The sequence below is a fragment of the Lutra lutra genome, unplaced genomic scaffold (assembly GCF_902655055.1).
Source record: "Lutra lutra unplaced genomic scaffold, mLutLut1.2, whole genome shotgun sequence".
NCBI lineage: Eukaryota > Metazoa > Chordata > Mammalia > Carnivora > Mustelidae > Lutra > Lutra lutra.
Genome location: NW_025923833.1, coordinates 441,700 through 456,451, shown reverse-complemented (window position 1 = coordinate 456,451; position 14,752 = coordinate 441,700). Strand labels below are relative to the sequence as shown.

The following is a 14,752-nucleotide window of genomic DNA, read 5'->3' as shown; positions in this document are numbered from 1 at the left end:
AACAGACCTAAGAGAACAATCAGCACAAATACCATAGGCACTTTAATACCTCACACTTCTCTCAATGATACACCATCCAGACAGAAGATCACAAAGGAAACATCGCCTCAGACAACCCGTTACTTAGATGGACTTGACAGATACACACAGAACCTTCCATCCAAAACAGCACATGGAATACACTCCTCTCAAGGCACCTAGAACATTCTCCACCATAGGTCATATGTGAGGCCACAAGACAAGTCAACAAACTCCAGAAGCCTAGGATTTTCCCAAATGATGAGTGAAACCAAATCGACCATCTTTCCAAACACATGGTATAGAACTAGAAATCATTACAAGAAGAAAACTGGAAATTCGTAGACACAGAGACTAAACAACATGCTACTGAACAACCAATTGGGTTCATGGGCAACCTGAAATAGGAATACAGAATACTTTGAGGCAAATGAAAAAAGAATAAATCAAACAAAAGTTATGGAATGCAGTAAAACAGGTTCTAAAATGGGGCACCAGATTAGTCATTGGAGCGCTGTGACTCTTGATCTTGCAGTTTTGAGTTTCAACCCCATGCTGGGCATAGAGATCACTCTAACTTTTTGAAGATGTCATTTATTTATTTGACACAGAGGGAGAGAGAGAGACTGAGCAAAGTGGAAGGAGCAGCAGGCAGTAGAAGAGGGAAAAAGTAGTTCCCCGTGCTGACCAGAGAGCTGATGCAGTGCTCAATTCCAGGACCCTAAATTCATGACTGAGCCAAAGTCCAATGCCTAACAGAATGAGCCACACAGGCACCCCTTAGAGCTAACTTTAAAAAAAAAAAGTGATTCTAAGAAGGAAGTTTATAGTGATACAGGCCTAACTCAAGAACAAGAAACATCTCAAATAAACAACTAACTTGATACCTCAAGGAAACAGAAAAAGAACAAATGAAGTCCAAAGTTAGTAGATCAAAGGAAGGAACACATCAGAACTGAAATAAGTGAAATGCAGACTAAAAAGACAACAGAAAATAAAAAAAATCCATAAAACAACAAGAACAACAACAGCTCAACAAAAGCTGGTTCTTTGGAAAAAAAAAAAAAAAAAAAAAGCTGACAGAGTCTCAGCCAGACTCAAGCTAACAAAAAAGAGGGAGGACTCACCATCAGAAATTAAAGAGATGTTCCCTGATACCATAGATATGCAAAGGCTCATAAAAAGTACTATGATCAGTTACACCCCAACAAGCTGGAAAATCCAAAAGAAAAGGATACATTCCCAGAAACATACAACCTGCCAAGACTGAATCCTGAAGAAACAGAAATTCTGAACAGACCAATGACCAGTAGGGAGATTAAATAAGAAATCAAAAACTTCCACAAGCAAAAGTCCAGGACCCCATGGTTTCACGGTGAATTCTACAATCATCCACAGGAAAAAAAAAAAAAAAAAAAAAAGAATACCAATCCTTCTAAACGTCCAGAAAAACAAGGGAAGGAATGCTCCCCACCTCATTTTATGAGGCCAGCGTGGCCCTTAGCGAAACCTCCCAAGGTGCCCCAAGAAAATGACAGACTAGTATCTGTGATGAACATAGACATAAAATGTCACACAAATCAAACTAATGTGCGGCATTCACAAAACGAAGGATCAGCATCATAGCACCATCTCAACATATGCAGAAAAAGCATTTGATAGCGCTGCTACCAAATCACTGCCCCCCACCTGTGCTTCTGCTGCCTGGCTGGTCCCCACACCTCGTACCACGGCCACCCCACTGTGCCATCCCCACTGACACCCTGCTGCGCCCACACACATGCCGCTGTCCCTTCCACCCCATTGTTGACAGGCCGCTGCCACCAGAGCTGCCACCCTCCACCCTGCTACTCCACAGCAGTGCCCCTTTGTCCCACAACAGCTCACCCTCGCCATAGCTGCCCTGCTGCCCTGCGTGCTGCAACTGATGCCCTGCTCTGTCACCCCCAGTGCCCCTACCACTCCCTTGTGCCCCCAGGACTCTACACCCTGCTGCGCCACTCCATTGCTTTACTGGCCTGGTGCCTGTGTTTCCAACAGCACCACCACCACTACCGTGGTCGTCCTGCTGCTATTGCCCATCTCCACGCCCCACGCTGCCCCCAAGCCATGCCATGCCATTGCCAGGCAGCTGCTGCCCGCTGTCCCCCAACCACACCAGGCCAATCCCTCCCTGCTTCGCCTCCAAGTCTGCTGCCATCCAACTGCACTTCCTTAAGTCACTGCCTTCCTCAAGTCACTGCTGTCTCACTGCCCCCCACTGCCTTTTCTACACTGCATACTGTCCCCTTGCTGCCACAGCTGTGCAGAACCCCTGCCATGCCCACACAACTATAAACCTGATGCTCTTGCCCTGCTGGTTCACCAAACACCCCCAAAATGCTACCGCCTTTCGGCCCCCCATCCCTGCTCCAGTGCCTCCAGATTCCCCCCGTTGACCTGCTGCTGCCACCCCACTCATCCCAGCCTTCTCCCAAAGCTGCTACTTCCTGGGTGACCCGACTTGTGATGCTGCTGCCCGCAGCACACCCTCATACTGTCCACCTTACCACCGCTGCTGTAGCTAAGCTTCTGCCCTGTACCCCAGGCCACTTCTGACCTTCACTGTCCAGTCCCCACTGACATGCATTAAGGCCCTACCCCACCCTTCATGCCCTTCCTGTGCAGTTGCTGTGCCGCTGCCTCTCAGTTGGTTCCATCCCCCCTTCTCCCCACACCACCACCCACCTGCCACCCCACAGGCACCTGTGCAGCCACGCTGTCCCACCCCACCCACCACCATGCTCATTACTGTCCTGCCCACCGCATTGCTGCTACCATCCCTCTGTGCTCTCCCCGAAACTCTAACCTGCCGGGTACCCACACCCCCACTAACAATCTCCTGCCCTCACTGTCATTGCCCCCTTCAGCCACCCTGCTTCTGATCTGCTGCCGACCTGTGTCCCACTCTTGTTATGTCCTGCTGCTACCCTGTGTCCCGCTGCTGCTGCTGCTGGTCTTCATAGCCCACCCTATGCAGCTGCCCTGTTGACCTGCATGCCTGCCCCACCTGCCACACTGCCCCCTGCTTTCCAGCCCCCTCCCTGCAGCTACCACCTAGTGCTACCCCTGCCACCCACTCTGGAACCTTCGATTCCCTAACCCTGTTGTCACACTGCTGCCACCCCACGAGTCCTACTCCACCTTCCCCACACTGGTACCACCAGGCTGCCCCCACAATATAAGCCGCTCCCACTCTGCTGCACCCGCATCCACCCGCCATACTTACAACCACCATTGCCTCTCTGCTGCTACCCTGGGTCCCCGCTGTTGCTGCTATCAGTGGTCCCACCCCATAGACATGCACCAAGCCAGCAAAGCAAGGCCCTTACTTCGCTGCCTGATCCACCATGCCGTGACATTGACATCCCACTTATACCCAGCTAGTCCTGCCCAGGCCCAAGCGACACTACTGCCTAGCTACTCCCCTCCCCCCACCCTGATGCCTCCTGTCTGCCAAGCGTGTGGCTGCCCAGCACGTCCACCACACCCCATGCTGCTACCAGCTTGCTGTCCCCAAAATATGCACTCCTGCCACCCTGCTGTGCCCCCCAGGCCCCCTTACTGTAGCGCCACCTCTGTCCTGTGCCCAGGGCCTCTGCTGTGCTTTGCTGCCCCACCTTGTTGACATGCACTATGAGCAGGCCCAGTAAGCCAGCCAAGCTGTCACTGTGCTTCTGCCTCAGGGCTGGTCCCATACTCCCTATGCTGCCCTGCCGACTATATTCTACCTCCTCCCCCACAAGTGCCACATGGCTGCCCCACTCGGGTGTCACGCAGCTTCCCCTTACCTCAAGAAGCTCCCCCTCCTGTACCAGTGCTGCCTGGTGACCCCCCACTCTCTCCCCCTGGCCCCACCCCCTGAGTGTTCTGACCTCTCTGCCACCTCCTAGCCCCCATGGAGCTTGGCAGCCTTACCCACCACACCTTGACACTGACGCCCCACTGATGCCAGGCTCGTCCCTCCTGTCCACCCTCAGGACCACCTACCTGCTTCCCCCTCCCCCTGCTCCATTGCCTTGCCGCGGCCACGCGCATTACTGCTTTGCACACCCAGTCCCCACCCCCCTCACGCTGCCACCACCTTGCTGCCCCTCACATGTACCCTTGCCACCCTGCCGTATGCCCCCACACGATCCACTTTACCACTGCTGCCGCCGCTCCACTGTTGACCTGTGTCCCAGCCTCTGCTGTGCTTTGGTGCCCCGCCCCTTGACGTGCACAAAGGGCCCGCCCGCCACACCCGACCACTGATGCTACCCCGCCCCCATGACATGCACTATGGGCCCGCCCACCACGGGCTCCTAACTGCTGCTGCCCCACCCCCTTGACGTGAACCATGGGCCCGCCCACCACCCCACTAACTGTTGCTGCACTGCTGCCTGGGGCTTCTTCCACCCTCTCACCCCCTCTGCTGCCGCCTAGTTTCCACCCATCCTCCACAGGTGCCATGCAGCTCACACTCCTCCCAGTGCCACTACTGCCTGCCCCCATCCCCGCCTCTGGTGACCCTGCTCCCTCCCCGTGATCCCGACCCCTTCCTCAGTGTTATCTCCTGGCTGCCAACTCCTCAGGCCCAAGCAGCCCTGCCCACCATGCCATGACGTTGATGCCCCACTAACGCCCGGCTGGTCCTGCCTCTCCCCACACGCCAGGACTGCCTAAGGGCTTCCCCCTCCCGCTGCTCTGGTGCCTCCCTGCAGCCAGGTGCATTTAGACGCTACTCCCACCCTGAATATCTGCCCCCCTCCCCACGCAATTCACATTGCTACTGCCACATGCACCCCTGCCACCCTTCTATGCCCCTCACACTGCCCGCCTTACCTCAACTGCCCCCGCTCTGCTGCTGTCCTGTGCCCCATGCCTCAGCCATGCTTCGGCAATCCGCCCCCTTGACGTGCATGATGGCCCCTCCCACCGTGCCCTACTAACGGTTGCTGCCCAACCCTGTTGACGTGAATGATGGGCCCGCCCACCATACCCACCTAACTGCTGTTGCCCCCGCCCCATGACGTGCACTCTGGGCCCGCCCACCATGCCCGCCCCGCTGCTACTGCTGCAGAGCTGCTGCCTCCGGGCTGGTCCCACCCCACTCCTGGTTGCTGCTGCCTAGATTCCACCCACCCCCCACAGTCACTGCAGGGCTGCCCCACTTGGCTGTCACACAGCTCCCCCACCATGGGCGCTCCACTGCTCCCTGTACCACTACCACCTGGCTGTCCCCTCACCTGCCTCTGGTGACCCCTGCTCCCTCCCCCATGGGTCCTGCCCCCCTACCATAGGGTCATCACCTAGCTGCCCCCTCCTCCCACATGGGCAACCCCACAGCCCCAGCTACTACCCCATGCCATGATGGCCCCATTGCCCCACTGAGTTGCCCTTGAATCCCGCTTCCAAAACCCGGCCCCCACAGCTACCTCACCCCAGGATCTTGCTGTCCCGCTGCACATCCCCCCATCGCCACTGCAACTCCCCAACTACTCCCCATGTCATCCCCTCTTGCCACCCTGACCCCGCCTCAGCACCTGCTGGCCTGGTGCTGCCGCCAATGATTACAAGGCAACTGCCTCTTCCTTGGTTGCCCTGCTGCCACTGCCTTGTCCCACTACCATGAGACCGCTGCCCTGCTGGTCCTGCTTGCCCCCCACCATTAACCCCCACTCCAGTACTGTCCTGCTTCACCTCCCCTCTGCTGTTGACCCACTGTGCCCTGCCAATGCCACTGCCACCCCACTGCACCTCCCCAATACTGCTGTGACTGTGACCCAGTGACATTGCTGCCCCTCCCTTTGCTCCTGCTGCTTCACTGCCTCCCCTCCCTGCTGCTGCTTCCCACCCCGCCACTGTCCTGTCCTCTATGCAGGCCCTCAGTACCACCCTACTGCTGCCCAGGGGCTGCCTGGGTGCTCCAATGTCACTGGCGTGCCCTGGACATCATCAGTGGGAGACAGGCCCTAAGAGAATCTCTGCATAGGGGCTGGTGGCAGGTCTGATCTGGAAGTGGGTTGGAGATATAGGCATGGGGGTAAAGCCCAAGAAGGAAAATGTTAGCATAATTATGTTAAGATTTAAAATAGCCTAAAGAGCTAAATTTAAAGTGCTTTGAATGCCTCCTTCTTTTCCATACAGGGACTTTATTCATCATATTGTGCACCTGAAAATAATATAATCTCAAGTTAACTAACTGGAATGAAAATTAAAACTGTAAAAATGATAAATAAAAATCTTTTAACATCATGCATCGATTGACATACAGACATTAAGGGAACAGTTTGCAATAATAAAATGTGTATATTTCTAAGTGCTCTTTCTCAACCAAGGCTGGTCAAAATCATGGAAAAGATGAGTTTTATTCTCTTCAGAATCACTCATTGTTCTGGGCTTTCATGTATAGTGTACATATATGAACAAGCTTGCTTTTCTCAAAAACTAAAATAAAAAAAAGCTCCCAATAACCCACACTAGATGTCCACTGTAGAATCACATGAACAGAAATGCCCTCATTAGCTTTGTTGTATGAAAAGACCTTGGGATATACTCATTAGAGAAATAAGCGTCAAGTGAAATACATCATAAACAAGAACTTCTCCCTTACCATAATGTTCACTGGGGAACTTAACACCCCATTTTATTTTTCTCTGATCACCAGAAAAGTCAAAACTTAACAGCACACATAGCCCAGTGGTTATATTAATTTATGCTTTGCTCTCTGTTAATGGTAGAACTGAAACCTTGGGGCTGACTCTGTGATCATACATGTGTTACTTTTAGGATAAGATATACATTAATTTAAGTATATGAATTAATTCACCCTCATTATGTTTTCCACAGCAAGCATTTCACTGACAATCTTCATCACAGGCCAGGAGAAAGCAAAGGTAAATATTTATGGTATATAAAAGGTAAGCAAAGGTAAATGCACAAAATAAGAATCTGTGAAATAAGACAAATGCAGCCCAGTAAGGTTTAATACCTAATAGGCTGTCTTAATTGATCTACTAATGACTTGGATAGTATCCTATCCAGTAGATAGAGGGGCGTTCCAAATGGCCACAAGAAAGGAAAGTCTTCCAAGATAGCCTGTGAGATAGAGTAGATGGGTGGTGCAGTCAGTTAAGTGTCACACTCTTGGCTTTGGCTCAGGTCCTGATCTCAGGGTCTTGGGATCCAGCCCTTCACAGGGATCTGTGCTCAGCACAGAGCCTGTTTGTGTTTTGATCTCCCTCTCCCTCTGACCCCTCTGCAAATAAATAAATCTAAAAAAAAGACATCAAGGGAGAAGACAAAACATAATCAGCTAAGAATCCATTGTTTAGGCAAGATCACCCTCCAAAGGAAACACAGGGGGCCAATCAGTAGACTTCCTAGCGCTGACCAGGAAATTCCCATCTAGGCTGGCTAAAGTTATATAGTTCTGGATGTTACAACTGTAGTTGGGCATTATTAAGTCTTGACTAACCAACTTAGGGACTTAAGCCGTGAGGGCATTTTGAGCCTGTGGTTTTCCTTTTGAACAACACCACCTTTTGATCAGACTCTCAACTTAACTGAGACATGTGCTCTAAATTGAAGGTTTTAACACCATTCTCAGCAACTGCTCTGAAGTGCTCACAGTACTTGTTGTTCCTCAGTGTAGTATTCATAGTTCTTGACCTTTCTGATTAACCCTTGTGATGTTCACAGGTCACCACTGCAGTCTTAAATTTTTGAGTTGGTCATGATCTTCTTTTTGTTTGTTTGTTTTCTGATGTTCCAGTCTTAGAAAGATCATTAGTGTGCAGGTTAGTGTCTCTGTATTTGTATTTAGAGCTTTTGATAAAATATAAGGCACCACACAGATTATATTGATTACAATAAACAAGATAATTCCCAATGTTTGGAGTGCAATTTGAGGCTATGTACTCCAAGACTCAAAGCAATTAAAAACGAATAAGTAAGAAAGACCTGCTGAAGGAGTCACTCTTTTAAGCCACGTGGCTTCCTCAGTAATCTGATGCTATTGGGCTTCAACTTCCCCCAGAACTGTTCATCAGGGTTTAGCACATGTTGTTGTCTATAGCACAGACCCAGCCTTGCTCAGCTAAGAGATAACTAAGGGCTATCTTTTTTTCAAGTACTCATTTGGCCAGAGTGTAAGGATTCTTGTTGGGCAGACAATGCTTTGGCAAGGGGTTCTGCAAAAATTTCAAGAATGAAGGAAAAGGTCTTGATCATACTCCATCTACATTTATCCCTAACCTGGGAAGTAAGGTCAGCCAAAGGCATGAATCTTGGAACACAATTTTTTCCTGGTCGATCCCTTGTAACTCAGAACATGAATGTAGGGAAGTTAACCAATGAGATATCTTATTCAGCTTGAGTAATTTTCAGACCAGGGTTGAATTTTCTGGTAGCCTGAAATAAAAGTTTGCTCTAAATTCCAGAGGATACTGCTGTAGTAATAAACTGGACAATACAGATGAGGGTGTTACATTTCCAGGCCATTGCCAGAATAAAGGAAAAGAGAAGGGAGATAAAGGATCACATGTTTGATCAAAGCTTGGAGTATTTATCCATTGTCTTGGGTGAGCACGGTCTACCTAGATGTCAGCTATTTCACTTTCTTCCAAGTAGATTCAGAAATATCAAGTGTCTGTGTAGGACCAGGTGTCAGGTGAAGACTTCTGTAGCTGTGGGATGTGCACCGGAGGCTCAATAACTTTGAGTTTTACAGAAGGAAATTTAGTAAAGTCCCTCTTTTACTGGCTTTCAAGGGCTGTCTTCCTCTAATGATGTGTCTCAAATACTTAATCACTAGGCAGTAAACTGTGATGGAAAGGATCTTTTAACTGTTATCTAGGAAGTCTTCCATATCCTCTTGATGACAGGCTTGAGCCCAGGACATCGCAGACATACAGTAGTTGGATAAATAAGCATGCAACACAATGAATCTGTAAAAGGATGTACACCGAAACAATTCAATGAACTCTGCAAGGATTTCCTAAAGGCTCATATGATTTGCTCAGTGAAATATGTGTCTGGTTACTGGAGATCACAGAAAGTGTGCCCCAAGGGAGAAACCAATTTTAACAGGGTCTTTGCCATAGTGCAATCATCCTCTTGGCAGGGAAAGGCTTTAATTGATGCAGAAAATACATAAACAGCAACAAGGGTATATGAAAACCCTACTAAGTGGCAGTGGAATGAACCCAACTGCAGGTGTTCAAAGAGTCCACAGGAATGAGGCCTGAAACCTCTGGAGACAAAACGTTGTTCAAGATTATGGACGTGACAAGTTAGACACCACTGGTAAACAGTTTTTTTTTTTTTTCTTTCTTTCTTTCTTTCAATTTTTTTTTACTGTTTTAGAAGGCTTCCCACTGATGTCCATTTATCAATTGAATCATCTTAAATGCCCAATAGTGGGTGAAGGAATGAAAAAAAAAAAAAAGAAGAAAAATGGGGTTTGCCAGGGATCTGGGAAAACCAAATTGTTGTCTTGGTTTTCCCTTAGCCTGAATCTTTCTTTAAAACACTCTCATTATTTACCCACCTTCTTCTCTCTGATTCAGACGAAAACAGGTGCCATGTTACAAGGACATCAGGATGGCCTGCATCTGGCAATGAGGAGCCATGTTTTGTCAAACTGGAATGTACCGTATTATATGTGCCACAATCTTACAACTATGATAGAAAAAAAAAAAAGAACTTCATAGGAAGTTTTAATTGACAATGGTTCCCATGTAATTTAACATATCAAATAAGCTAAATTAATTTAGCAAATCCTTTGGGATGTTCCAGGTCAAAGAGACTTAAGAGGGCTAATACTCAAAATAAAAAAAAAAAAAAAAAAACACAAAATCCTTCATTCTCTTCAGGAAGGAAAACCAAATTCTGATTTTTTTAAGATTTTATTTATTTGACAGAGATCACAAGTAGGCAGAGAGAGAGAGAGAGAGAGAGAGAGGATGGAGGAGGAAGCAGGTTCCCCGTCCAGCAGGGAGCCCAGTGGGGGACTGAGTCCCAGGACCCTGAGATCATGACCCAAGCCGGAGGTAGAGGCTTAACCCACTGAGCCACCAGGCAGCCCAAATTCTGATGTTTTACCAGCTTACTTTTGATTGGAAAATTCTTCATTCCAATCTTAGACCATCCTGACTACTATACCATTCCTTTCCAAACATTCCTTTTTTAGAAGGCTTTACAACTTTTTCTTTTACATTCAGATTTTTATCCTGAGTTTGCCCTCTTTAGGTAACCAACTTTGCTGTAAAACAAAATTCCTTTCTTTTTTACCCTGGTGGGGGGGAAGATTTCCATTTATCATTCCTTTACTTATGAAAAACACACATCTTACCTTCTTTGCATTCTGAGTTGTTTTTTCTTATTATTTTCAGTAGCCTTCATTACATTACTTAGAATTTTAACTCTTGGAAACTTTCATTTTTATCTTTATTTGTATTTTTAAATTTTTTTTTATTTTTTCAGCATAACAGTATTCATTATTTTTGCACCACACCCAGTGCTCCATGCAATCCGTGCCTTCTACAATACCCACAACCTGGATCCCCCAATCTCCCACCCTAATTTTATTTATATCTATTTAATGTAACTTGTTCCTAACAGTTTCACTGAGATTACCCATAAAAATTGTGTGAGACATGGGGTGGGATCAGTGAAGTAGGAGATGAGGATTGCAGGTTGTGCTTGTCCTGATGTGCACAGGTGATGGCTGGAAATGTTGAATCACTATATTGGGCACATGGAACTAATATAACATGGTGTGTTCTGCAGCTGGAATTAAAATAAAATTTAAAAAAAATAAAATAAAAATTAATTAAAATAAAAATAAAAAAAAATAGGAAACATAAAAGCTTGTCATTCTTCCAAGCTATTTTTTTAACATTTTGAATAGAGATCACATCTACTTATTTTATTAAACCAAGGCACATGGCAGTTTTATTTTTAGTGCTGATAACTAAAGCCAAGTCTATTTGCCCAGATCATATGAATTTGAAACAAATTTAGATTAGTTTCTATCTTTCTGATAGTTTTAGAATGCCCAATCCTTACAAGTACTTGTATCCAATCCAAGGAGATAGGGCACTCTACAAATTAATTTGGGCAATATACGTACAGTGAGAAAAATCTCACATTGACAACATATATTTGTAGACACAAAGACCACTGCATGGAGCCTAGAGTCACTAACATGTATGGAGAAAACGTTAAGATCTGTATGTGTCTCTAGAATATTAAGGAGACTATGCTATAATTTAGGCACAGGAGCCCTTTAGCAGTTTGTATTTTATTTTATTTTTTAAAGATTTTATTTATTTATTTGACAGAGAGAAATCACAAGTAGGCAGAGAGGCAGGCAGAGAGAGAGGAGGAAGCAGGCTCCCTGCCTAGCAGAAAGCCCGATGCGGGGCTTGAACCCAGGACCTGGGATCATGACCTGAGCCAAAGGCAGTGGCTTAACCCACTGAGCCACCCAGGCGCCCCAGCAGTTTGTATTTTATATTTATGTATTATTAGCAGTTTCTATTTTCAAAAGCCATCTTTCCTTTTTTTTTTTTCCCTCAGTCCCTGGCATCTGTAGGTTGGTTTTATATTTCAAAGATACTATAAGATGTATAACTTTAAGGAGAAAAAAAGCCAATCTTTTAAAAGCCCCCTTTGATAAGCAGGAGAAGTTGGGAGATGGGAAAAAGGAATAGGGGAACTTTGAATTGCTGGAAGAGCTGCATTTACAGTTCTGTTCAGGTTTGTGAGGACAGTTGCTCTCAATGACTCACAGACCTGTATTTACATGAAATGACATCCTATGTTGATCCAACCTATCCAGCATAAGAGTTTCAACTTGCTTCCTTCCCTCTGGGTGGATAATTTGAATTTTTAGGATTTTTCACAGTATGGAATGACCCCATTTGGGTATAAGATGGGTTCCCAAAGGGGGTGCAAAGGTACTCTCTCCCAAGATCCAGAGTCACTCATAGTGAGAACCAAAGGAAGGAAACAACCAGCCGCAGGTCCCCAGCAGGCAGAAAGCTAAGAACAAGTATGCAGGATGCCACCAGAAAGAAGGCAATAGCCTATCTCTGTGAGAGAAGGGATCCATAGGAATGGTTCTGGACTTAGAAGGATGAGACAATGTGAAATTTTATTATCCTCTCTGTATCAAGCACTGCAGACAGAGAGATTTGGAAGGAGCTAATTCTGCTAAGGGTTTTAACTATCCCTCTACAGTGCCAGTTTTTGCAGGACCACTTATGCAGGCCCTGGACTTTACTATAATTTCCATTTGGCTGTTTGAGTGTATAGTATTATACCTATATAGTAGCTTTCCAGAAATCATCCAGTTTCATCAGCTCTGGGAGGAGCTTATTTGGGGGCCCTCTCATGAAGCTAGATACTGGGGTGTGTCGAAGGCCATGACTGTGGCAGACATCTGTTTATGGCTGTGTAGTCTATAGAGTGGAAAAACAATTCAGACTAGAATGAGTGCTCAAAGGAGCAAAAATGGGAGCACGAGGAGTTATATCAGTCTTCAATAGTTTTTTTTCTGTTTTAGGTACTTCTCCAACCTTTAATTTTTCATAAAACTTTTACAATGAATGTTTGAATAACTTTGGAATTTTGAAACATTTTATAGACTTCTCTTGTCAATTAACAGAGGTGTCTTAGTCTGCTTAATTGGAGAATGCTTGCTTCTAAATGCATTTCTTAAGTGCTGTTATCTAATTGGAAATTTCCCCATTTGGACATTATATTTCTAGGTTCTAATTGTCCTGTGGGCTAGCAGCAGAATGAAAACTAGCCATTAATGGAATTAACAGCCCCTTCTGCCCAGCTATATATCAACAAATAAGTTGTAGTTCACACTTCTGTCAGGCCTTATTTTTGGATCCCCAACCCAGTTACCAAGCCAGTTCCTTCGGACACAAAACGAGCTTAGTAGGATCTTGCCATTTTTGCAAGATATCTGTAATATTTGGGAAAATAGTTGTTAGTTGTACAATAAGCAGGTGTCCTAGAGGGTGGTGAGCTTGACTCAATCATAATTTAAGGATCCTAGGAGCTAAGACTTCTCTGAGCAGAGCTAACACCTTGCACAAATGTGTCCTGGAATTGGGGATTGTGTGTGTGTTACAGTTTTAGCTCTCAGTACACGAGTTTTCTTGAGGATAATGGCTGACCTATTGTCCTAACTACCCGCTCCCTGACCAACTTATATTACCAAAGGGGTGTTCTTGGGGTGGCAAGGGCTCTAAAAGCTTTTGAATGCTTGACCAATGCCTTCCAATTTTTGCAGGTTATTCTGCCTCTGAGATCCCTGTTAGGAGCAGTCTTTATCTACAAACAAAACAAGACAAACAATAACGTACACCTTGGTGTATGGACAATAAAGATACTACTGAGTTTTGGACAAGGAAGGCTCTGTGTACATCAACAATTCTCCCTGGAACCATGCTTGGATTATACCCAGGGAACTGGGATCTGAAAGTTTAGGGGCTTGGCTCAGAGCAGACGTTTCTGCCAGTTCAATTGGACTCTGGGAAAATATGCAAGCTCAATAGAGCTCTAGACAAACACACCAGCTCAGCTGGGTTCTGGGCATAATCCTTGGCCAGCCCATGTTGACCTGAAAGTCAATTAGATCAGGAGCCTGAATAGAAAGATTGGGGAGCTCAGAACCAAGAAGAACTCACCCATAGGACTTGAAAATTGCAGGGAAGACATGGAACACAAAGGACTCAGGGCTCCCACACCTGTTTCTCCTTGTGTCTGAATGTCCATGGAAGTCCATTTCTGATCCCATTGCTGCCACCAAATTTATTAAATAACAAAAATTCAACCAAGTAAATGTTAAAGATACAAAGGCTGTATTAATCAATCAATTCATGAGTGAGGCATCATCCCACCTTGCAAGTATAGGTGAGCTCCAAAGGATTACAGCAAAGGAAAAGGAGGAAAAAGGGAAATCATTAACAATACGTCCACTGTGGGATGTCTGGGTGGCTCAGTGGGTTAAGTCTCTGCCATTGGCACAGGTCATGATCTCAGGGTCCTGCGATGGATCCCCACATTGGGCTCAATGCTCAGCAGGGAGCCTGTTCCCCCCCCCTGATGTCTGCCTCTCTGCTTAGTTGCGGTCTCTGCTGTCAAATAAATGGGTAAAATCTGTTTTAAAAATCCATTGTATGGGGCGCCTGGGTGGCTCAGTGGGTTAAAGCCTCTGCCTTCGGCTCAGGTCATGATCCCAGGGTCCTGGGATTGAGCCCGCATCGGGCTCTCTGCTCTGCAGGGAGCCTGCTTCCTCTCTCTCTCTCTCTGCCTGCCTCTCTGCCTACTTGTGATCTCTGTCTGTCAAATAAATAAATAAAATCTTTAAAAAAAAAATCCATTGTATTAGGTATTCTTTCCCTCCTAAGAAGAATGGGAGGGATCAATCAGGAATCTTCCTGGGGCTGAAGAGGAAACTCTGATTTCGCTGCTTAAAGGTCTCTTCTGGGGGAAGAAATTGTTCTTGAGTTAAGTAGTAAGTTTTGGTTTAGTGACCTGGGCCTTAAGTTAAAGGTTGCCATTTTGGGTCTGTAGGTTTTTTTTTTTTCCTTTAAGATTGTATTTATTTATTTATTTATTTATTTATTTATTTATTTGTCAGAGAGAAAGAGAGGGAACACAAGCAAGGGGAGCAGCAGGCAGAGGGAGA

General features: G+C 46.3%; 2 pseudogenes; one reads left to right on the top strand and one right to left on the bottom strand.

Moving 5' to 3' along the window:
- LOC125092644 (uncharacterized) overlaps window positions 1-14,752 on the bottom strand; it is a 342,826-nt pseudogene that overhangs the window by 11,877 nt on the left and 316,197 nt on the right.
- Window positions 2,398-14,752, top strand: part of LOC125092641 (protein lin-9 homolog) — a 97,940-nt pseudogene continuing 85,585 nt past the window's right edge.